At 40.1% G+C, this 24,692-nt stretch overlaps 1 long non-coding RNA gene across 3 annotated transcripts in view; it reads left to right on the plus strand.

Annotated features, from left to right (window-relative positions):
* The window catches only part of LOC123343312, a 76,754-nt gene that overhangs the window by 36,536 nt on the left and 15,526 nt on the right, over nucleotides 1-24,692 (plus strand). Inside the window, exon 1 of one of the 3 annotated variants that reach the window (XR_006572192.1) lies at nucleotides 4,194-4,353. The exons of the other annotated variants lie outside the window; for them this stretch is intronic. This is a non-coding gene — a long non-coding RNA (uncharacterized LOC123343312). Of the gene's footprint in view, nucleotides 1-4,193; nucleotides 4,354-24,692 lie in introns of those variants that run through there. 3 annotated transcript variants of the gene reach the window in all.

Below are 24,692 nucleotides of genomic sequence, written 5' to 3' on the forward strand. Positions count from 1 at the left end.
AATAAAAGTGTTGCTGCCTCTTAATACAGTTTGAAATCAGATAACGTTTGTCTCCTGTTTGATTTTAAGATTTTTAATTTGATCTTTGGTTTTCCACTTTTCCAAATAAAAAAACATACAGTAGTAATTTGTTTTTAAAAAGAGGAATTGGGTACAAAATTGGAATTATATAGAATAATAAAGTATAGACAGGCTCACTATATTGTTCTCTAGAGCTCATGCTCTTGGAGATTATGGGCACCTCTTGTCCTGGGGTCCTGGCAAAAAATTCCACACAGCAAGTCAGCTGCCCCATTCTGCTCCGGCCTTCAGTTTCCAAGCTGATGTAAGGTATAGCCCTATGTCCTGTGATATATAGATAAAACTATAGATCTATACATATTGTATTTTAATATTGTGATAACCATCTTTCTCTAAAATAAAATTAAACTTAATGGGCCAAATAATCTGGGATGAACTTCATCAAAAATTTGGAGTTACACCATTGATGAATACAATCTAGATAGATACTCTATGTAAAATCAAAAAGCAAGTAGAATGTGGTGCTTTATGTTTCTGTTTTTCTCCTTTCATTTATCAAGCTTTTCCCTTTTCCATTAGTTGTCTCTCCCCTGCCTCCTTTTTCTCTTATCCTTCCTCTGCATCCTCTCCCGTCCCATGTCATTCCTTGTGTTCTTTTACTCTTCTCCATACACACCCTTTTTTTCTGCCAAACCTTTGTTTTTGCCTGTTCTGTGTTTCTGGTGCCTCACTGAGGGCAAGCAGCAGCAGTAGTTGTAATAGCCTCTTTCCCCAGTTTTTGCTCCTATTTTGGTAGGCCCTTTCCTTCATCAGAGGGTATGTCTACACTACCCACCGGATCGGTGGGTAGTGATCAATCTATTGGGGATCGATGTATCGTGTCTACACTAGACGCGATAAAATTGATCCCCGATCACTCTGCCGTCGACTCCAGAACTCCACCGTGGCAAGAGGCAGAAGCGGAGTCGACGGGGGAGCGGCAGTGGTCGACTTGCCGCCGTCCTCATGGCCAGGTAAAATGACCTAATATACGCCGACTTCAGCTACGCTATTCGCTGAAGTTGCGTATCTTAGGTCAACTCCCCTCCCGCAGTGTAGACCTAGCCAGAGAATCTGTAGCCCTCCTGCTCTTTCTTCTCTTGAGCTCTCCAGTCAGTTATGCTGACTGCCATAAAGAGCTGGCAGATCCTTGGCTCTTTTTCCCCTCATTGCAAGTCCGAGGGCCAGTCCATGACATCATGACTGAGTAAAAGGTGCCAAATGCACCTGCTTGGGTTGCCTATCTACAGTACCAGCACTGGACACCTGCAATCCTTTAATATCACAATGCAAAATGTGGCAAGGAGAAGGTTGGAACAGTGAAGTGGGTGGGCAGTGGAGCAGCTTGGTATGAGATCACAGAGTAAGTGTGCAGTGGCTATATGTAGAAATTTTTTAATAGATTTGGCAATAGATACAAAGCCAGTGAAGGTCACAGATGATAGGATTGATATTGCAATGAGAGAGTGATCTGACAGTAGCATTCAGGATTCCCTGATGTTTAGCAAGTAGGGATTTAGGAAGACCTTAAGAGGCCATTGGCATAGTCATGATGGGAAGTGATTCTGGCACAAACATGTATTTCATCAGAAGGAGAGTCAAGGTAAAGATGAATAATAGCTGAACACATTTGTAAACAGGTGCAATATATTTTATTTCCCCTGGAGAGTTGCCCCTGTTATGTGATAGCTCAACTAGGGCTACAACTGGGATGGCAGTGGTACTGAAGAGATTCTCTTCACCCTTCCTGTGCCACTCTACTGCACATACTCCTGTAAAAATGTTATTAGAATAAAATCAGTGCTGAATGTTGGTCCAGCAAATAGCTGAATTTCCTTTTACTTTCAAGAAGTTTCAGCAATAGTAATTCTTCATACAATTACCTCTGCTGATGTCCATTGATACGAATTTTGTGCTGTATCCAGTATGCCTGAGAACCTGTTTTAAAGCTCATCTTTTAGGGTGTACATGTCAGATCTGCAGTCAGTTCATATTGCAAACTATAGTTATAAAAACCTATGCCCTTTTCCTCAGCTCTTTTCCTTCTGTTGACACAATCAGTTTTGGAATGTTTTCTTCTTGTACACTTTCTAGTTTTGTACCAATATAGGTTTAAATTTAGGACAATTGGTGATAATGCTAGTTTAGTGTTAGTTGAAAAATAACTAAGAAAACTTCTGTGGTTTTACATCTTTGATTCCTTTGGATCCTGTTATGGGAATTCTGGAGAGACACTCAGCTTTCAGATGGTGTGGAGTAAGCTTTGACAGCAGGGCATTTAATTCTCAGAGATTTGAAACTTGGATTCAAAGTCGTTGGTTAGAGTTCCAAAGAAAATGTCTAAGTATTCAGATCGGGTGGCCTTACTGGACCATTGAAATTCCTGGTTTGTCAGCTTCTCTCAAGAGAGGACAATTTGAAGGCCTCAAGATACTTCAATCAGAGTGGATTGATTTAAATCGCTGATTTAAATCAGAAAATATGATATTTTGTTTAAACCATCAATTTTAATCTTTTTTAAATTTGTACTTTTTGGTTACTTTCATAAAGAAAGGTTGATTCTCATTGGTGGGTAACCATTAAAACATGTTGATTTGCAATTAAATATAGCCTTTACAGTAAATGCGGTGGCACTTTTTGCTAATCAGGAGAGGGCACTGGATCGATGCACATTTATTTAAGCAATTATATAGCTTAACATACATTTACTGAATTTCTTAATTTTATCTTTATGATGTTAGAAAATGGTGAATGATGAATTTCTTGTTTACTAGATAATTAAATATTTTTTATTTGTGATTTGTGTCAAGCTTTAGTTAGATGGAAATTGGAATTAAATTAAAAAGTCCAAAAAACAATATTTTAAGATAGTTCAATTTAAGTAATAAAAACAATCTTAAATGTGCTACATACATACAATTTATCAAAAGTTGTTTTGTCTTTAAAACTCTCATTTATTCAACAAAGGAAGTGTTATATTATCTCTTGTTTAAATTGAACTTATTGTTTCTCATCATCCTGTCCTTCCAGATTTTAGAACTAGTAGATCTTGTCCTCTCCACCTCATTTTTATTCATAGATTGGGAAGAGGAAAACAAGCTTTCCTGCTTTTTCAGCTCCCAATTGGTTTCTTAACTTGAATGACTTACTCATTGTACTGAATTAGTTGAATAAATTGAAATGAAGAAAATATTCTCTGTGGACCTGTAGAAGAGGCTACTGCTATCAAAAGCTGGCTTAGCACATCAGCAAATTCTGGTTCCAGGTGTTTAGCCACTGACTTCCACCAATTCAGTGGTTTGACTTTCCTTACAACTTCATCGGCAAACACATACTGCTTATTGTTTTTTAAATTTAAATAATTTAAATACATTTTGGAAAAGTGAGGCCTTAACATAGGTTGTTATAAGCTCAAATTTAATTTTAAATGGGTTTATTTTTTAAAAGAAAAATGTATTTAATTTAAATTGTAAAAGTTTGATTTTAATTTTTTTTAAATCATTTATTTTTATTCACCCTGACTTCAATGAAAGTAAGGTATTAAAAAGCAAACAGCCTTTTATGTCCCTCAACTCAGCCTTGTCTTAGTATAGGGGTGTTATGGATCTGACTGAGCCTCATTGCTATTCAGTGTTTCAAACTCATGTTTTGAACCTCACACGAAGTACAGGCAGGAAAGGGTTAAGAACCCTCCCTGACTGGAGATAGCCAAACTAGCCAGGCCCTACCTCAGCTATGAGAAATAGCAATTAGGGTGAGACACCCACAGCTGCAGTGACTCAGGGAAAGACCAATTATATTCAAGAGGGAGGAATAGGAAGAGCTTGGAACTGCTAAGGAGCAACAATGTTTTGCCAGCCAGCCAGAGGAGTTAGCACCAGACTGCCTCTGAGAGGTAAACAGAGTAGAAAGCCCTGAAGATCAAGGGGTGTTTTGACTCTTTCTTTATGGTATGTTTATAGACTTTCCCTTTTTCTTGCTGATTTGTTTTGAACCAAAATGAAGGTGGTTGGGGATTGTTTTGGAGGTATCCATGGCAAGCTGATCATTCTGTGGAATAGTTTGGTCTTCAGTGACATCAGCTTATGTGTCTTGGAACGTGATACAAAGCATACTGACCATTCAAAGGAGGTTCCAGGTCCATATAAATTCTATATTTGGCTGGTTCTCAGAACAGGGGAATTCTGGGGTTATAGTCCAGAGAGAGCAGGAAAGGAGCAAGGATATCTCTGTTCAGAGATTCTGGGAAGCAGCAAGCCATGGTGGAGAGACTAAAAGAGTGTTTGGGAAGGAGTAAGTTTATTCATAAATTCCAAGGCCAGAAAGGACTGTTGCGATCATCTAGTGACATCCTGTTTAACACAGGCCATTCAGTATCCCCCAAAATATTGCCCTGTTAAAATATTGGCACATCTTCAGCTTTAATCGTTTGGAACTTTCCCAGTGTTTCAAGACTTGTTGAAAAGCAACACTGATAGTCCAGTGAGCTCTTCAGCAAGCTCATAAAAAATGCCCTGATACAAGTTAACCAAACCTGAAAATTTAAAAATGTCTAACTTTAGTAGCTGCTGTTTAACATCCTCTTGAGTTACTATTGGAACGAAAAGTGTCATCAGCATATGATATGACTACATCTTTTTTTCCCAATTACAGCAAAGAAACATTTTTTAATGCTCCTGCCTTTTCTGCATTGTTGCTAATTCTACCATTTCTGTCTAGTAATGGGTCAATATAATTGCTAGTGTTCTTTTTGTTTCTAATACACTTTAAAAACTCTTTATTTCCTTAACTCTGCTTGCCATACATTTCTCATTGTGTTCCTTTGCATCCCTTATCAGTTTTCTACGGTTCCTAGCTTATGATTTCTATTCATTGCTATCAACTTCCCCTTTCTTCCTTTTGTAACATATTGGTGTTTTGTTTTGTTTTTTAATTTTTATTTCTGCCTTCACTTCCCCTCTTAGCCAGGTAAATGTTTTTAACCAGTATGGCCTTTTTTCTTCATTGTGAAATTGTGGATTCTTTGGCATCTGTTAGTGTTCTTAAATAATTCCCAAATATCATTCACATTTTTCTGTTTAAATTCTGCCTCACAGATGATGGAGTATTGTGTCCAGTTCTGGGTGCCACATTTCAGGAAAGATGTAGACAAATTGGAGAAAGTCCAGAGAAGAGCAACAAAAATGATTAAAGGTCTAGAAAATATGACCTCTGAGGGAAGACTGAAAAAATTGGATTTGTTGACTGAGAGGGAACATAATAATTTTCAAGTACATAAAAGGTGGTTATGAGGAGGAGGGAGAAAAATTGTTCTCCTTAACTACTGAGGATCGGACAAGAAGCAATGGGTTTAAATTGCAGCAAGGGTGGTTTAGGTTGGACATTAGGAAAAACTTCCTATCAGGGTAGTTAAGCACTGGAATAAATTGCCTAGGGAGGTTGTAGAATTTCCATCATTGGCAATTTTTAAGAGCAGGTTAGACAAACACTTCTAGATAATACTGCCATGAGTGCAGGGGACTGGACTAGATGACCTCTTGAGGTTCCTTCCAGTCCTATGATTCTATGATTTGGCTTATAATTGTTTTCAGCTTTGTGATAGTGGCTCTTTTGAAGCACCAACTATTACCAGTTTGGACTTTATTCTGTTTGTACATTACAAATTGCCACTAATTTTTAGTTCTGTGATCAAGTTCTTTGTCAAGTTCTAGTTCTCTTGGTCAAGATAAGATTTTATATAGAATCCCCCATGTTGGATTCAACACTTTGAGTTAGGTAACTGTTATCAATAATAATTAGAAATTCCAAGGATGTTTAGTACAGGCAGCATGAAACCTCCAGCATTTCTAACTCAAATGTATGTTCTCCCATGATCACGCAGCTTTTTTTACTACACATTACAGACAGGTGTTTAAAGAGATACTAATCCTGTTCCTAGTGTGATTTGGTTGTAGACACCAAACTAATACTCCATCTTGTGCTTTATTTGTTAGGGCATTGATCCATGAGCATTCAAGATAATTTTCTTCTGACATGTCAGTAACTCAGAAACAGGTAATGCCAATTTTGACAGAGCGGCCCTCTCCTTCTGCCCACTCAGTACTTCCTAAATAGATTGGCATGTTAAAAATGGTTATCAAGTGAATTATCCCACCAGGTTTCAATAGTACCAACTAGATCTCATTTATGCTCATAAATGAGCAAAGCCAATTCTTCTTGTTTGTTATCCAGGCTTCTTGCACTGGTGCATAGCCAATTTAAAGAATTTCTTCTCTTCATGTCCTTTGGATTTCTCTAGGGAGGAGGAAGACCAGAAAGGGCAGGAGCTTTTGGTCTCCCTGTAAAAAGAGCTTTGAGAAGGGTACTGTGAAAGGATTGTAGGACAAAGGCCCAGGGTATGTCTACACAGTAGCTGGGAGGGTGCTTCCTAGGACAGTTAGACAGATGTGCTAGCTCAGCTCAAGCTAGTGCACTAAAAATAGCAGTATGGCCACTGTGGTATAGACATCAGCTCGGGCTAGCTGCCTTAGTACAGTGCTGCCCAATCCCCTGAGTAGGGACTCAGACAGTTAGCCTAAACTACTGCCAATGCTGCCATGGCCATGCCGCTATTTTTACCATGCTAACTTCAACAGAGTTAACGCATGTCTGTCTATCGGTGCTGGGAAACACCTCTCCAGCTGCTGTGCAAACAAGTAGCTAGCAACAGGAGGGTTTCTGGAATAGTCCAAGGAGAGAGAGTTCATGAAGTAGTTCCGGAGAAGGAGAAACAAGGTGAGCTGGTCTGACCTGATGCTTCCTACATTGTCAAAGGCCCCAAGACTGGAGTTGAGAGGATTTGAGCTCCTCTTTGAAACTGGGAGAACTACAAGGGGCATTGCTCTTATACCTCAGGGAGGGAAGAAGAGCTGAAGATTTAAAACTGACACTTGAGGGAGGGGTGTTATTCAGGGAAGAAGGCTAGGTGAAGATTTTGGACTTTTATATGAACTTTTAGTATCTAAGACGAAGGAGTTTTGGGTTAGCTTGAGGGCTAAATTATCTAACAAGCAAATGAGGCAGCAGTACACTGCTACAGACGACTCTAGTATTCTTTCTCATCAGTCTTCTATTTTCGTTAGAAGGGAAGATATAGTCATCTGCGAAATCATACCATTGTGGTCATAGGCATGATAGATAATCTTTTGCTTCTGATCTTTCATCCACAATATATTATATTTAAAAACAGCAGTTTTCGAAGAATTTGAGAAGGAAACTTCATACCAATCCTGACTTCCCTTTTCTCTACCAACTGGGGGCCATTTGTTCTATTTTTCTTCAGATGTGGAATTTGACTACTTGGACCAAGACATCAAAAGAGCTATACTATCCACTTTGGATCCATGCCAAAACTCAACTCTACTTTTCCATCCATTTTCAGGGGTCCTTTTCAAAATATATCATTAAAACATCATATTGTTGAGAGGTGCTATGGAACAGGTACCAAAGACCTTTCTGGAGAGGAATTTTATTCCAAGTAGTTAGTTTCCTATTTGAAAAAAAGGAGCATGTGCCTCTAAAAAATGACCTAGATCTAGACCTCTGAAAAATGAACAAACAATTTAGAAAGATAAAGTTTTGTAGTGTTTTTTGATAGTATCATCCCCTCTAAATTCTTAGGATTTGTTCTGGGCTCCTGACATTTTGAATGTTTGTCTTCACAACTTGCAAAGCAAAAAGTCACAGAACAGCCTCTTCCCTTTTCAGTATATTGGGACTGAGCAAAGTAATTATTCCAGAATAAAGTGACTTTTATTCAGTAATTGTGTGTCCATATGATGAACTATTCCAAAATAGCTGTTCGGGTCAATTTCCCTCTCTAGACAAGAACTGAGTCTCTGCTACTGGAACAGTATCCTCAAAGGTATCATTTTTATATTGTCCAATATTGCTTTCATCACAGGCCTGGATAATTTCAGTTTAGGTTAGGGAGCACATCCAAGCCAGTTGGTGACCAACAGCCTCTGGAAAACAGGGAAGTCTAGGCTGTAAATAAATCTTTTGGCACTCTCTCATGAACACTCCTTTGTTTGATCAGAGGCAAACTGATTCAGAGTCTAAGGCCTGATCTATGCTGGGGGTGGAGTGGATCGACCTAAGATACGCAACTTCAGCTACGAGAATAGCGTAGCTGAAGTCAACGTATCTTAGGTCGACTTACCTCGCATCCTCACAGCGCGGGGTCAACTGACACCGCTCCCCCATCAACTCCACTTCCGCCTCTCGCTGTGGTGGAGTACAGGAGTTGACAGCAGAGCGATTGGGGATCAATTTATCGCATCTACACTAGACGCGATAAATCGATCCTTGATAGATCAATCACTACCTGCTGATCCGGCAGGTAGTGTAGACGTACCCTCAGAGTAAACATTGTGGCAGTTTATCATCTAAATCACAAAGGGAGTTTCAGGCCCTGTCTCTGAAGGATTTTTTTCACTGGTGTCCCCAATATAGATAATTTGCTTTTATGTAAAACTGGGCTTGCACCAGCATGGCTTATCCCAGTTTGAAATTGGGCTTTGATGCACTGGTACAAATGCAAACCCCATTTTATACTGGTGCATTGCAACTAAACTGGGGTTTGCACCCATGTAGGTACAACAGTGTCACTACATTGCTGAATAATGTCAGTATAGAAACAGCCTCAGTTTCCCACTACTCTAGGAGGCCTCTCATCTTCTGGAATGGTGCATCCCAAACTAAGTGCAGTATTTCCATTATTGATGCACTAGATAGTGTAAAAGACATGCACATCAACAAATCTGGGTCAGCATGAGTGATCACTCAGAGTTGGTAGTAAATTCAGTTGTCGTTATATGGTGTAATTCCTACAGATCTCTTTGCTACCAATCTCAGCACCAGGGTGCAAATTCAGAGCAGAGCCTAAATTACTCAATCTAGATGCGGTCTAAATTGATCTTATTTAAACATATTATATAAAGCACTCCAGAAGTTGAGATATAGACAAATTCACTTCATCAAACTGTGTCCAGTCTTACTGTTCTGAAGTTCTGCTCATAATTTTGTAATAGAGCTGATATCCATATCCCTACATTTTTCAGTTGGTCACCGTGCCATATTATACAACTCAGACTTTCTCTACAATTCTTGTGTCAAACAGTGCTGTAACACAGTACATTCTACATGTATTTTTGCCATACTAACATTTTTATGTAGATTTTTAGGGCCAGGAGGTTTCAGTTTTGCTGCCTGTTCTCCCTTGTCTTGAAGATGTGGACTCTTGCTAATGTTTGTATTTCATTTATACTTTTTATGTTATTGTTTGTGAGCAATAATATGAACCATCTTTACATAATTTCTATTCTTATACTTATTTTATATCCTCTGTCATTTTTAATATGTTTTGCCAACAAGAATATATATACATTTCCTTATGATTAAAAGAGATCTACTATGTACTTCAAGTGTCTGAATACTCTTTCTAGTTTTAAGAGTAATTACAAGCCTGTCACAAAATAAGTGGAGATATAGTAATGTACTGAGTGAATCTGCAGAAACTTCAGCAAGATGAGAAGCTGCTTGTGTTTCCTGTAGTGTTACAGATGCCTCAAAAAAATCCCATTCACAAGTTACCAATGTATATTGGCTTTTAATCTTGCTTCAGGGGAATAGTCTATAGATATAATATTTTGCATATTTGTATATCTATTTAAAATAGATTTTTTTCTGCAATTATATTGTATTATTTAACTGGGAGCTAAATTGTAAAGTATGCTAAGCCAAAGGACTAAGGTTTAATTTCTTGACACTATTGACTTGGTCAAGAATAGCTACCACAGAGAGAGGTAAGTTTCCAGATTTCAACATTCCAGGAATGGCTGTCTAGTAAAAAGGAATGGAAAATCCCGAGTAAGTGTATTTCAGGGACTAGGCCATTGAGATGAGATCCAAAGTCATTACATGTATGCAGTATTGTTGTTGTAGCCCTATTGGTCCCAGAATATTAGAGAGAGAAGGTGGATGAGGTAATATCTTTTATTGGACCAACTTCTATTGGTGAGAGAGAGAAAGACGCTTTCGAGCTTACAGAGGGCCCTTCTTCAGATCTGGAATTGCTCTGCATAAGCTTTAAATCAGTGCTTCTCAAAGTTGGGCCACTACTTGTTCAGGGAAAGCCCCTGGTGGTCCGGGCCGGTTTGTTTACCTGCCGCGTCTGTAGGTTTGGCTGATCGCGGCTCCCACTGGCCGCAGTTCGCCGCTCCAGGCCAATGGGGGCTGCGGGAAGGGCAGCCAGCACATCCCTCAGCCCGCGCCGCTTCCCGCAGCCCCCATTGGCCTGGAGCAACGAACCGCGGCCAGTGGGAGCTACGATTGGCTGAACCTGCAGACGCGGCAGATAAACAAACCGGCCCGGCCCGCCACGGGCTTTCCCTGAACAAGCGGCGGACCGGCTTTGAGAAGCACTGCTTTCAAGCTTCTCTTTCTCACCAACAGAAGTTGGTCCAATAAAAGATTCTACTTCACCCACCTTGTGTCTCTAAAGTCATTACAATTTCATTGTGAAATCTCCAGTCATTGAAATTACAGATAATCTTTTTATTTCTAAACACGTAGCCCTAGTGAGGGACTAAGACTCCACTGTGGTAGGTGTTGCACAAATACAGACCATGATGTCATGGTTGTTTTTCTGTAGAAACATAATATGATACATCTTTTAAAAGCAATTCATATTTTATGAGCTGTTTTTAAATATTTTCAGATGAAGAGTTATTAGTTAGCTCTGTTATAAATAATCTGATGTAACTGGATTCTTTATCTTCCAGATACTTTCTCACTTGATGGCAAAACTTCACTAAAACAAATGGAATAGCTGTTAATCATTTCTTTTTCTTGCAGTATTGTTTTGGGTAATACTTTAGATCTGTTTTTTATTTCTGTTAACATTTACAAAACTTCTTATAACATTTTTCTGATGTTTCTTTTTTATTTAATATATTGCCCATATTATGATTAAATGCTAAATATACAAATGTTAAAAACTTAAAAGGGATGGAATTGTAAATGAGTTAATCTATAATTTTTTCTATATGCAAACCTAAAACTTGTAGACAATAATATTCTAGCAATAATTATATATCCAATGTTACTAAACATTTTAAAATCATCTAAAACAATTGCCAAGAATATTTGCTCCCTCTTTGCCAGCTATAAATTGAGCTGTTTGTGTTTTAAGTGTTCTGTTAAAAACATGTTTAAAATTACTACTTTATTTCTGTATACAGAACTTGATATAGCTGCACCACTATTAGCTCAAAAAATGCAGTGTGATCCTTGTGGCAGCTGGTGATACTCTAATGTTTTTGGATAGTGACATAAAAGGAAAAGAGGTGTATCTCCTTTCAATGTGCATGTGTAACTCCAATTAGTGTTCATAGATGTTGCTCACGTTGAGAGGAAAATATATCCCTGAAATATATAATTGTTTATTATTAATAAATATGCCCTACTGTGCTGTATATTTTTAAGTATAAATGTCAATCATCAGTGACAAGTGTGGACTCTTATAATCTTCTTACAGTATTTATTTTATTTGATATAATTTGCTTTGGTATCTTTATATTCCTGTTCAGAGAGATGCAGACACATGGTATGATCATTCCGGCATTTTCTAGGGCAAATCCTGCACCAGTGGAACTAGCATGTTTTGCTGTGTATTTGCTGAGAGAATTTCCATAGACATCAAGGAGAGGCTTATTTAATTAAGGATTACAGTATAGGATTATATGCATGGTCCGCCAAAAAACAAAAGTAATATGACAGACTGTTAGAGAACTATATTTAAGTACAGTTTGAATATAAATCACAGTCAGTTCTTTGATAAGCTTTAGCGATATTTAACCAATTTGCTATTTTTTTTTATTCGCATACCATCCTTCTCCTCCTCCTCCACTTTTCTGTCATAAAAGAATGACATCCCATACCCTGAGAAAATTCTAGCTGGTTAGGACTTACAGCAGCCTGCCTGTCCAGCAACGTAAGGTTGTGGAAACATATCACCCGTTCACTGGTGTCTTCCAGGCTCCCCACTGAACAGCCCCTCCAGTTTAACTGATCAATGGTCACTCCCCTGATTTTTCAAAATCCTGCACAAAATTGGTCCTAACTACTTGCAGAAGTCTCTCTCTCTTTCTCTTTGTGCAATCCTGTTCTCCATGGCATGGCAGCTATGTTACATTAGAACATTGAAACTGTTAACCACTAGGGAATTACATATGACTGTAGGAGACAACTTTTTCAAGAGCTGGACCAAAGCTATGAAACTTAGACCTCATTATTATTTCAGTAATCCTGCCATACTCAAAGCTAAATGCAAAACCCACTTCTTCACCCAGGCTTTTCTGAGAGGTGATTGTCATTTTTACTCATGGGATGTGCTCAGATTCTCTAAGGTCCATGTAGGAACATAGATACAAAGAAACAAAACAATATTCAGGACCCTGACCAACACATAAAACCACTTTCCTAGCAAGGTCATCAGATTTTATTTCCAAATAGCCGCAGTTAATATCAGGTGAAATGTTTGTTTCTATCTAATTGTTGTTGTAGCTAAATCAGTTTCACCGGCTGTCCTAAATTCCTGAGAATGGGGAACATTTACCCTCAGTAATCTTCATAAAGCAAACCCTCAGCATAGGAATACCTTCTCAAATTTTCAGTATACATGGAACAAATACTATTTAAGCATTTCCAGTGCAAACAAAATCTGGAATTGAGACTTTACTTTTGAAATAATATAAAAACAAGGAAAATAATAGAACACCACTGGCCATCATGTACAGCCCCCAGCTAAAACCTCTCAAGTACATCATCAATGATCTACAACCTATCCTGGAAAACGATCCCTCACTCTCACAGACCTTGGGAGGCAGGCCAGTCCTCGCTTACAGATAGCCCCCCAACCTAAAGCAACTACACACCACACCACAGAAACACTAACCCAGGAACCAATCCCTGTAACAAACCCCATTGCCTACTCAGTCCCCATATCTACTCTAGCGACACCATCAGAGGACCCAGCCACAGCATCAGGGGCTCATTCATTTGCATGTCTACTAATGTGATATATATGCCAGGGCTCTCAAACTCGAATCACCACGAGGGCCACATGAGGACTAGTACATTGGCCCAAGGGCCGCATCACTGAAACCTTCTATGAGGCCCCGCCCCTGCCCTGCCTCTTCCCACCCCTTCCCCGCCCCCATTCCAACCCCTTCACCAAAGTCCCTGCACCAACTCTGCCCCCTCCCTGCCCCTATTCCAACCCCTTCACCAAATCCCCACCCCAGCCCGGCCTCTTCTCTGCCTCCTCCCCTGAGCGCGCCACGTCGCCACTCCTCCCCCCCCCCCCGGAAAGTCTTAAGCACAGCCAAACAGCTGTTTGCCAGTGGGAAAGCGCTGGGAGATAGGTGGTGGAGCGGGGACACAGCGCACTGTGTGGGGGAGGAAGGAGAGCGGGGGGGAGGGGAGCTTGGCGTGCTTCAAGAAATATCTCTGGTGGGGGAGAAGAAGGGGCAGGGGAGCTTGGCAGGCCACAGGAAATAACCCCATGGGCCATGTGTTTGAGACCCCTGATATGCCATCATATGCCAGCAATGCCCCTCTGCCATGTACATTGGCCAAACCAGACAGTCTGTACGTAAAAGAATAAATGGACACAAATCAGATGTCAGGAATGGTAACATACAAAAGCCAGTAGGAGAACACTTCAGCCTCCCTGGACATTCAATAACAGATTTAAAAGTAGCCATCCTTCAACGAAACAGACTTCAAAGAGAAACTGCAGAGTTACAATTCATTTGCAAATTTAACACCATTAATTTGGGCTTGAATAGGGACTGGGAGTGGCTGGCTCACTACAAAAATTTTTTTCCCTGTCTGGTATTGACACCTCCTCATCAATTATTGGGAGTAGACCACATCCACCCTGACTGAATTGGCCTTGTTAACACTTGACCTTGTAAGGTAACTCTCTTCTCTTCATGTGTCAGTATATTTATGCCTGCATCTGTAATTTTCACTCCATGCATCTGAAGAAGTGGGTTTTTCCCCATGAAAACATATGCCCAAATAAATCTGTTAGTCTTTAATGTGCCACCGGATTCCTCATTGTTAATATAAAAACAGTAAATCAATTTACTATTAAGTCATCTGAATTTAACTGTGTTCAAGGTCCAGGTCTAAGCTGCCACTTAAATGGTGAAGACATGATTTTTTCCCTCGGTGTTTTACTGTTTGTTTTAAGTATGACTGCCTGGGTTTGACAGGTTAGCACAGACAAGAGAGAGAAGCATTCTGTGATCCTTTCATAGTAACAAAATTGCCACCGGATTCCTCATTGTTAATATAAAAACAGTAAATCAATTTACTAGTTGTTCCATTTAGGGAATAAACTGCCAAATGTCTAATACATTGGCCCCAATTAAAGATAAAATTGACTCTTGTTTTTGGTAATTTGAAACTCTAAAAATGATTTCTCATGGAATATTTACTATGACACCTGGATGCTGGACATGCACTAAAATCAATGATCATATTAAATTTCCCAACAGCACAAATAGGTCCATTCCCTTTGCACCTCACCCACCATAAGAAAATCGTCTCCTGCAAATTCTTGTCTGTTAGGATTTTTCTTATACTGTACTCTTGAAGGTCAGTAAACTTCAATTTTCTGGTCATAAGAGGAGTATGAAGTGCAGCAGAGTCCTTCAGAATCTGCTATCCTACAGCACTGTATTACACTATTTCAGATAGAACACATTTGTTTACATTAACAAAGGGACAGTGTCCATTACCTAATGATGGAAATCCATCTAGATTTGGATCTGAGGTTTCAAAGGGCCCAATCTTGCAATGTAATGCACCTTAAGTCCCCATTGGAGTCAGTGGGAGATGAGGATGTTCATCACCTTACAGGACTAGCCCTGATGGCAATATTCCTTTTACAGGAAGACATCACTAAAAATTGGTGGAATCACTACATATGAGTCTTCCTCAGTGATTTCTGAATCATGAACTGGTATGTCATTCTCTCCCTCAAATGTTTTTGAATCTGTACGTGTTTGAGGAGCTGTGGGGGAGAAATAGTGTGGTAGGATTGGGATAATCCAATATATCTGTTTATTAATGTTGGCAGTAGCAATTTGGCTTCAACCTACATACACAGAAAAGACTGTCATCAATGAATGCATTATTCTTTCTTATGGTAACTTCACTCCCTATATTTTTATGCAGCACTGGATTTTTTTTTGTGTGTGTGGTTTGTTTCTACAAAATGTTTCCTAGGCTCCTAGAGCTTCTTGGGCCCTTGATAGCCTGCCAGGGCGGGGGTCTGGCCATCCTGAGAGCCCCAGTTCCAAGGCAGTCTGTGTGGCAGGTTGCCCTGAAGCTGGGGATCCAAGGAGTCTGGGCAGCCAAGAAACTTGGGAGCTGGGGCTTCCAAGCTCTTATCTCCGTTTTTTACTGCCTAAAGAAATCTTTTCTCTCTCATGACAATGCAGACAAAAATTGATAATTCTCTGCATAGGTGTCTCAGTGTCCAATATCCTGAGATCATTACTAATCTAGTTTAAGGACCTCTCTTCTGAATTGAAATCTTAGGAATATTTTAAAAATAATCACTCCATTTTCTGTTCTTTTTTTCCTATGAGGCAGCTATTGAATTCCTCAAAATATTTTCCAGGATAATTACAAGCAGTGGTTTTTAACATAACACGATTTTCCAGCCTGATTTTTGCTCAGGCCCCTAGGCAAGAAATTTATCAAAGGGCTTGTCTACACAGTGATTATGTGTGCAGCAAGCTGCGGGTGAATCTTCATCGCTGTAGCCTGTCATGTACTAACAGGTCACATGGACCCTGTTGCAGCACACAAAAAGTCCAGCTTTGACTATGCACTTTAAAGACAAATCCAAAGTATCTTTTTAACCATATCTATCAGGATATAGCTGAGAACCAGTCCATCCTTCCCGGTTCTTCAGCTTCAAAGAAAGAAAATGGGTTGAGATGTCCAACCCTTTGGCTGGAAATAGAGAGAATTCTGGAAAGTACATATCCACTTACAAAATATACTGGTGCCAAAGAGGGAGAGTACCAATACCAGAGGAATTTTCATAGACACAGGTCCAAGACCACATCAGCTTCTTAGGACCCTAAAGGAAACTTTAATGATTTATCTATTCTCCAAAAGGAAGCTCATCCTAAGAGAGAATTGCCCCATTTTGGCAGAAGTGGAAAGTAAATAACTTCAGGTCAGAGTGTGAGATCAGTTATTTCATACATCTATTGCATTGAATTCTGTCCTCAACTAGTTGCTTCTCCATTCCTCAAGAACCCAGAAGAGAGAAGGTTCTCCTGGAATTGATTCAACACTTTCTGTTCACGTATTTCTGTCCAGTACAGAGCATAATATGGGTCAACAAATTATTTGGGCACAAGAAGTTCAAAATCAAGTTACTCCGAATAAATGAGAGAAGCAGTGGAACCATAGCTTCCACTGATCTGAATTATACATATTTCCATATCAACATTTTCAGCAGTGATCAAAAGTATTTGCATCAATGGTGAACATCTCGCATTTCCAAACTGATTCTACAGTACCTTGTACTTTGACTTAGCCAGTGCTCTGCAAGTCTTCATGAAGGTGGTGTTTGTGACAACTGTATCATTTTTAAGAGATGAAAATTTGGTCCCATCATACCTGAACAACTGGCTAATAACTATCATCTCAGTACTAGACATCTAAATATTATTGCCTCAAGAAACAATGATGGCCCCTCACTATTATTACTGTCCTTTTCAGTTATGATTACTATTAAAATGTGAGATCAAGGGGCTGATGATGGTAACTGCCTTTTTTGTAGGTCACTCTGTGTAGCAATGTAAGACTTATGCCAACAGGAGTTTTCACTGAGTTTTCACATTGGATCTTTATTCGCATCATACAATAAGTTGAATTGACTGGTGGCAACTAGTCTAGATATGAGGACTTTGTGCTTGTTCTTTTTCTCTTAACTATTCCTGAAAGTTTCCTCTGAGTATAACTGTTTCCATTTTAATTTGCCTATTTTGATTTTTTGGCACTTCTGATCTGATGAAATGCATCTAAAACAATATTTTAAAACAGACAGATTTAAATCATTTCACTGGCTTCAAGCATCAGTTCTGGCTGCTGCTAATTTGTCTCTTCCAGTTTGCAAGAAACAGCCTAGAAATGTCAGGAACATTAAAAGCAAAGAATTAGTAATCCAAATTTTGAGTTAAATTTTTTTGTTGGGTAGCTTATTTTCCTTCTGGCTATTGACACTGACAGCACTAAATCCTCACCACATAGGAAAAAGCAATTTAGATTGAAGATGGAAAAAATGTCCTGCAGTTGAATCTGAATCAAAATACAGATTTCCTTTGGCATTTAAAATGACTGTGTATGGAAGGGAAAGCTTTTTCTGCAAAATCATTACACAGGAATAGAGACAGACACGTCCCTTCTGTTTCTGCCCCTCCCCAAATATTTTCAGTGTCCCCTCAACATCCTAATTGTGTTTGAATTATCCCAGTATTGACTTTTCTTAATAGGTAGGTAATGCCATGCATATAATTAGGTTATAACATTAATTTGTATTTCTTTTTTTACAAATATTTCTTTACAATCTATCATTGCTTTTCGTAGTATGTTGAAAACGACTTTTTTCTTCTAAGCAATACAAACATTAAATTTTGTTTTAGCTTTCTTCTGGGCCTTAAATTTTCTCACAGCAACCAAACCTACTTCCTTTTTGTATAGTTTAAAAGAAAGGCTTCTAACCTTCAGCAAACTTTTTATCATTCTAACTTGATGCCATGAAGAAATGTAAGATGGGTTTTAGAGATTGGGTGGTATGAAAACTATCTGGGTCCATCAGCCATTGCATCTCTGCAGAGGGATGACATAGGAGTTGTTAGGGCTTCTGTAGCTCTACATTGTAATAGCAACTCCAGAGCAACTTGCAGGGGAGTCCAGCATCTCCCTAGGTCTCCCTGCATGGCCTGATTATTTGAGCCATGTGCTGGCTGTTTATAGTTACACAAAATTAGTGACTTCCATTCAGGAGTTTCACTGTCCTGTGCCACAAATTTGTGGTTTTAATGTTTTTCTGATGTTTAATAACCCAGACAAGAGTGAGTGATTTCTTCCCCTCCTTCCCCTTAACTGTGCAAAAAGGATAGTAGGGCAGAAGTTTAAGGGAAATCTGGTGTGGCTTGTTTGTGGTGGTGGTGAGTTTCAGGAAGAGGGTGCTGGAAGACTGGCATCCTTACTGCAACAGTATTAATTCTGTGGTGTGTTGTCTGTGATGCACAATGGTTTTACTAATGGTGAGGTGTGTCCCCCTAGGCAAAGGAGAAGAGGGTATGTACTCTTAAATGCTTTGCCTTTTAATTTTGTGGTTCTGTGTTAGGTATGTTTTTGTATAGACTGACCTTAACTGACACGCAATCCAATTTGTGTATTACAGGCAGAGCTGGTTGCACCACCTTTGGCCCACTAACCGCTTCCTTTTCTGATCAAGAGTCTGACAACTAACATCACTTTAAAACTGGGGTAGACCTGTGTCTTAAAGAAATATCAGGCCTGTCCTTATCCCACCATCGAATGTAATTACTTCATAACTACATTTTAAGGCTTGTACAGGTAGTTTACCTACAGTGAGGATGCTTTCTTTCTCTTAAAAGTGGGGATGAACATACCATGGCATCTCAGCACAACTGGACATCCCAGGCAGCAAATAGCAGTACTCAAAGTTCACTTTGGAGCTCTAATGTTTCCAACAGGCATAGAAACCCAGGCACCGTAGCCCACTTTATGATTGGCTCGCCTTTTTTAAGGGACTCTGCATTATAGGAACTGCAGTTCTGCCATGCTATTTGTAGCTGCCATTTTGGATTTGCTCCTCTGTTTATGGATCTTGAAACATTAGTGTAGGAAATTCTTTCTTTATATGGGTATATTGGAGGCCCGAGCTGTTGTTTTATGCTAGATGAGGGAGGTGTTGCCAAATCTCTGAGTTCCACAGGAATAGTGCCAAAAATATTTGGCTTCTGAATCAGAATTAGGGCCTGTGGAAGTGGATTTGGAGAAGCCTTATGAATGCCGCATGGTGAAAAAGGCATAATCAAATGTTGTGCTGACTAAACCTCTTTTGTAAACAGAATCAAAAGAAATTTGTGGAAGCACTTTTTTAATTGGTTACTAAAGATCTGAAGTTAAGTCATTCTTATTCCGAACAGAAACTAAATTAGACTTTCATTTTACCATCTGTAGCATATAAATAATTTGGGGACATGTCTCACGGAAAGGAGAACTCAAATTCTCTGTCAGGGTTAGGTCCACAGATCCGATTCCTCAGCATGGATCTGTAGCTGTAGGTGGCAGAATCAAAGTTGATTGGATGGTTAATGAGGGACGGGCCTCCATCTTCTGGAGACTCCCTCAGTTTGATTCTGCCTCCTGTAGTTATTGTCAGGGCAGTGGAATACAGCATCTACTGCAAGAAAGAATTTAAAACAAACCCTAAAACCCCTCAATGCTGAAGAGGCGGTTTGTCTCCTGCCTGGAATTACCACAGCACCCTCTTCCTCCCCCACTGCCTAGGTGATGGGCTAGGAGGATGGTGGAGAGAGGTCCAAACAGGAGACCAAAGCTGTGTGCCTCCTGCTCTGTATCCCTGCCAGAGAGTGCAGAAGGAGAGGCTTGTTTCTTTTGCACTCCAGTTGTCTCATCTGCCAAGTCAGAAAGGTTTCACTTTGGCTGCATTACCCTGACCCAAGAGTTCATTCCCTAGGAGTTGCCCATCAGCATGGAGTCTGACAGCCAGGCTGCAAATGTCTTGAAGGACGGCAGAAAAATGAAGAAACTCCTTTACTCACCAGAGGCAGTTATATCAAAGGGCACTGGCCCAGCCTGGGGAAACCATAAGCGGGACCAGCTGAATCCACCTAAACAAAGCAAGGCCTAACTGGTGAGACCATTTCAGGCACATACCCTCCCAAGCACAGGTCTCATCATCATCTCCTCGCCCTCACTCCCCCCCCCCCCCGTCTCATCTGCCAATTTGGCCTCCTTTCTTTGGCCCCAGGGAAAGTTAGGAATTCTGCACAGGGGAGAAGATGGGACTCTTCCACTCAGGAAGAAATCCCCTCTTTGTCTAGGGAGCTCTTGGATTTGGTGCCAAAAGTGCCTTTATCTCAGAGGCTGCCATCTTGTGAGCCCCAGGCAGCAGCTGCTAATGTTCCCTTACAGGTATTCTATCCGCTTTTAAAAGGGCAGAGATAGAGATGCATGTTAGCAGAAAAGGTTTGCAGGACTCCTCATGAGACTCAGGTTCCCAGTCTCCACTTCCTCTCCTGTTCTGGGTATACCAGTTCCTCTGACTCATCACAAAGGGCACCGGAACAGAGAGGTTTTCATTCATGGAAAGAAAAAGCATAATAAAAAGAGAGAAAATTATTTGTGTCTAGTTCTCCTTCTGGTGGCTTTTCTCAGGCAGAAGGGGATTCAGGTATACCGTTTTCTGGATGACATTCTAGTCAGAGCCCCATCCAAGAAGGGGTCCACTTGAGTGACTCAGTAATCTATAAACATTGCAACCAGAGCCATCCCTTGGGTATGGCGAATTGGTGCAACTGCTCTGGGCTCCACACTTTCGGGGGTCCTGCGGGCCGGTCCAACTGGCCGGCGCAGTTGGTCCCAGAAGCGACGGATTCGTCACTTCCGCCCCGGGTCCCGCAACCCCTAGGGACAGCCCTGATTGCAACAGCATGAATTTATAGTAATTTTTTGAAAGAGTCATCATCAAGCATCTCCGCTCCTAGTTCATCTTGGAGTGTTAGACACAGAGACCCACAAAATCTTTCTGTCAGCCAAAAGACGTGAAAAGATCAGATCAGCAATTACCCTCCTGAGGAGGTGCTTGAGGACATTGGTAGGCAGCCTAATAAGTGTTCTATAGATGATCATATCATGCCTAGGGGAAGTGCTTTGGGCAAGAAAGCATATGAAAACTCTCCAGAGTTGCCTGCTGTTCTTTCCCTGCCATTTGCTGATTATTTTTTTCCGTCTCAGAAAGTGAACATTCTATCACTTGTGTTGAAATCCCTGGAATGCTGGATGAGTCCAGAGAGATTTAATGGAGGATGGCCATAGGAGAGTCAGAGAGATCTACCCTAAAAACAGATGCCAGTCTTGAAGGATGGGGAGTGTTCTCCAAGAAGTAGGTGGCTCAAGGGCCATGGTCCTTCTTGGAATGAAAGAATAGTATCGGTTTTCTAGAGCTGAGGGAAATGAAGTTCAAAGCTGTTCAACAACTGGCCCTAGTTTTGCAGAATGGTCATTTTGGTAATGATGGACAATATATTGGCTATGGTGTATGTAAACCATCAGAGGGGTGCAAGATCAAGGGATCTACAAAAGTAAGCAGTATCATTGATGGAGTGGGTGAAGGCCTATCTTTGGACTATCAGAGCCTTGCATATCAAGGGAACCAGCAATGTGAAGGCTGATTGGCTAAGCAGAAAGAATATTGTTCAGGTGAAATGGAGTCTTCACAATGAATCCTGCTGATTGATCATCAGAAATTTCTGAGTTCTGATTCTGGATCTTTTTGCATCCATGGCAAACTGGAAAGTTTGCCAATACTTTGCAAGAAAAAAGGGAGCCAGAAGCCAGGGCATAGATGTCCCATCATTCAAGTGGCCTAAGGGTTTACTTTGTTTTTTCCCCCAATGTCCCTCATCACCAGGGTAATACAGAAAATCAGAAAGGAGGCAGTGGAAGTGATTTTAGTGGCTCTCACCTCATTGGCCCAGGAGACCTTGGTTTTCCAACCTCCTGAATATATCAGTGGAGCCACCTGTTCCTGAGTCTAAGGTCCAATTTTTCACCAGTATCCAAGCAAGTTAAATCTAGCAGCTTAGCATTTGAAAGGAAGTTTCCAGAACAAAAAGGATATTCTGCTGGTCCCAGTGAAATGCTGTCATCCAGGAGAAAATCAATGAACATGCTTACTCAATGATATGGCCTAAATTCAAAGATTGATGTAGAGAGCAGCATATTCAGAATCATGTAGCCAAAGTATCTCATTCTGGAGTTTTTACAGGACAGTTTTGATATCGGATTGCAGACTAATACCTTGAAAGGGCATGTTTCTGCAGTGTCTGCGATTTTAAATGCATCCATAAAGGCATATGCCACTTTATTAGAGCAGTTCAGCTATTGTGTCCTCCCAGGGTGCTTAGACCTCCATCTTAAGATTTGAACTTTGTGCTCAATACCTTAACTGTAGAAATTACCTCTTTGATTGCTGTCACTTCAGCAAGAAGGATTTCAGAGTCGGGGGCTTTGTCAGTTGATCTATCCTGTTGCATCTTTCACAAAGATAAAGTCATTTTGAGAATGGGCCCCACCTTTATTCCAAAAGTACTGGTAAATTTGATTTTTCATCAAGCACAAGAGATTTCATTGCAGTCTTTTTGTCCACATCCTAAAAAGAAGCAATGGCTTTTGATGGATGTAAAAGAACTGAGAGCATAAGAAAAACAGCCTTACTTGTCTAATTTCATCCAAGAAAGAGGTGCTAAGAGATATAATTCATCACTCTCACAGTGGATACACTGGTGCATTGGTAAGGCATATAGAGCAAAGAGACTCAATCCTCCAGTGGGCTCACTCAGTAGAAGCAGTGGCAGCATCCTAGGCTGAGAAAGGATAGGCCTCTCAAAATGAAATCTGTAAAGCTGCAACTTGGTCATCCCTGCATACATTTACGACACTTACAAGATAGATTCTCAGTCTTCAGCTGCTGCAGCCTTTGCCAGGCAGGTCCTGCACACTGTGTTAATTCCTTAGAGTAAGGGTATCCTTTCTGTCAAGGGCATTATTTTATTCCCTCCCTAGGAATTTTGTCACTATTGAGAAAATCCAACACTGAGGATCTGTAGACCTAGCCTTAAGACAGAATGGAGAGAATTTGTGGTTGCTTACTGGAAATTTTTCCCTCCTTTGAAGGGAGATTTGTTGAACTTATGGTTAAAATTCTCTGCAGTAATTAATTTTTTCACAGTCCTGAGTCCAGAAGAACCATCTTGAAACTGCAGGTGTCTCTGGAAGGTGGGGGCCAGTCCCTCCATCAGTTTTGATTCTGCCCTTTGCAGTTACAGACAGGCAACAACCCACTCTGAGGATCTGTGGACCTATCAAATTCAAAGAAGGGAAAAATTTCAGATGAGCAACCACAAATTCTCCGACTCTTGCATGATTCCTGAAGAAGTAGTACGTTTTAACATAAACTTATTCAAATTAATTCTTGTATAAATAAGGTAATGTGTTTGAATAGATGGGCAGATTGTAACTATTCACAAAAGTTACAATCTTCTGAAGCATTTTTTGGAAGGCCAGCAACAATGTCTCAGAATTATCAAGTCTAGATAATATGGAGACATTAACAGGGTACATAGCATGTCAACATAAAGGAAGACGTGTTGAAAAAAATGAAAAGTACAGTTAAATCTAGAATTTATTGCTGCACAAACAGGCAACAGTAAGAAATAATTCATCATTGCTCATTCCACCTAACCAGAAAAAAATGTTACCTATCAATAACACCAAAATGGAGGGCATGAAAAGCCCTTCACTATGAAACAAAGCTTACTCTTCTCATATGGCCTCCTTAAGATAGCCTTGTTGGATACCTAAAGATGAGGATAAATCACAAAGAAAGCTAGGGTTTTCATCTCATTTAGGTTCTAATCCTGAAAGCAGTTATGCATGTGCTTAACTTTATTGCCATGAGTAGTCCCTACTCATGGTAGTAATGAATATGTACTCAAGTGACAAGTCCCTCCTCCCAGGGCTTCACTGCTACTCTTACTCCAGCTACCTAAATCCAAACTAGCTTGGGTACGTCTTCATATGCTGCGGTCACACCCCAGACTACAGTATAGACATATCCTAAGAAACCTATGTTTCTGGAGCTTTGAGAGGCCAGTTGAGGGGGAGCCAACAACAGAGAGAGGCAGCAACCAACTGAGAGTACAGTAAATTTATGATGACTTAGCTGGAATAACTTGTGCTCTTTGGAGCCTGCAATTGTATAGTCTTGCACTACTATGTTTACTTTCACATCTCTGAACATTTGGAGAGTAAAGTACAAAATCTGGTATTCAAGAAAACTGTAGATAAATTACACTCCGAGGTTGACTTTGGGTCCACAAACCAATAAATAGAGTGATTTTAATAACACATACCTACAGTTGGCCCAGTTCTCCATTGCATTGCACCTTGTATACACCACATTTACACCTTGCAAATTGGATGTAAAAAAATTTGGATCTGGAAGCATTTTACTCTCACTTTTCCAGGTGTAAATAACTATGTAAAGTACAATGCAGTCCAGATGCAGATGCAAACTTTCTCCAATATTATAATGGTATGAAAAGAGAAATACTACCCATTTTCCTCAGATCCTCATTGCAGAATGTCACAAGTGAAAAAGAACCTGCAAGCATGAATGAATTGAGAAAAATATTTAGAAACTGAGTTGGCAT

Source organism: Mauremys mutica, chromosome 10 (genome assembly GCF_020497125.1).
Source record: "Mauremys mutica isolate MM-2020 ecotype Southern chromosome 10, ASM2049712v1, whole genome shotgun sequence".
Lineage (NCBI taxonomy): Eukaryota > Metazoa > Chordata > Testudines > Geoemydidae > Mauremys > Mauremys mutica.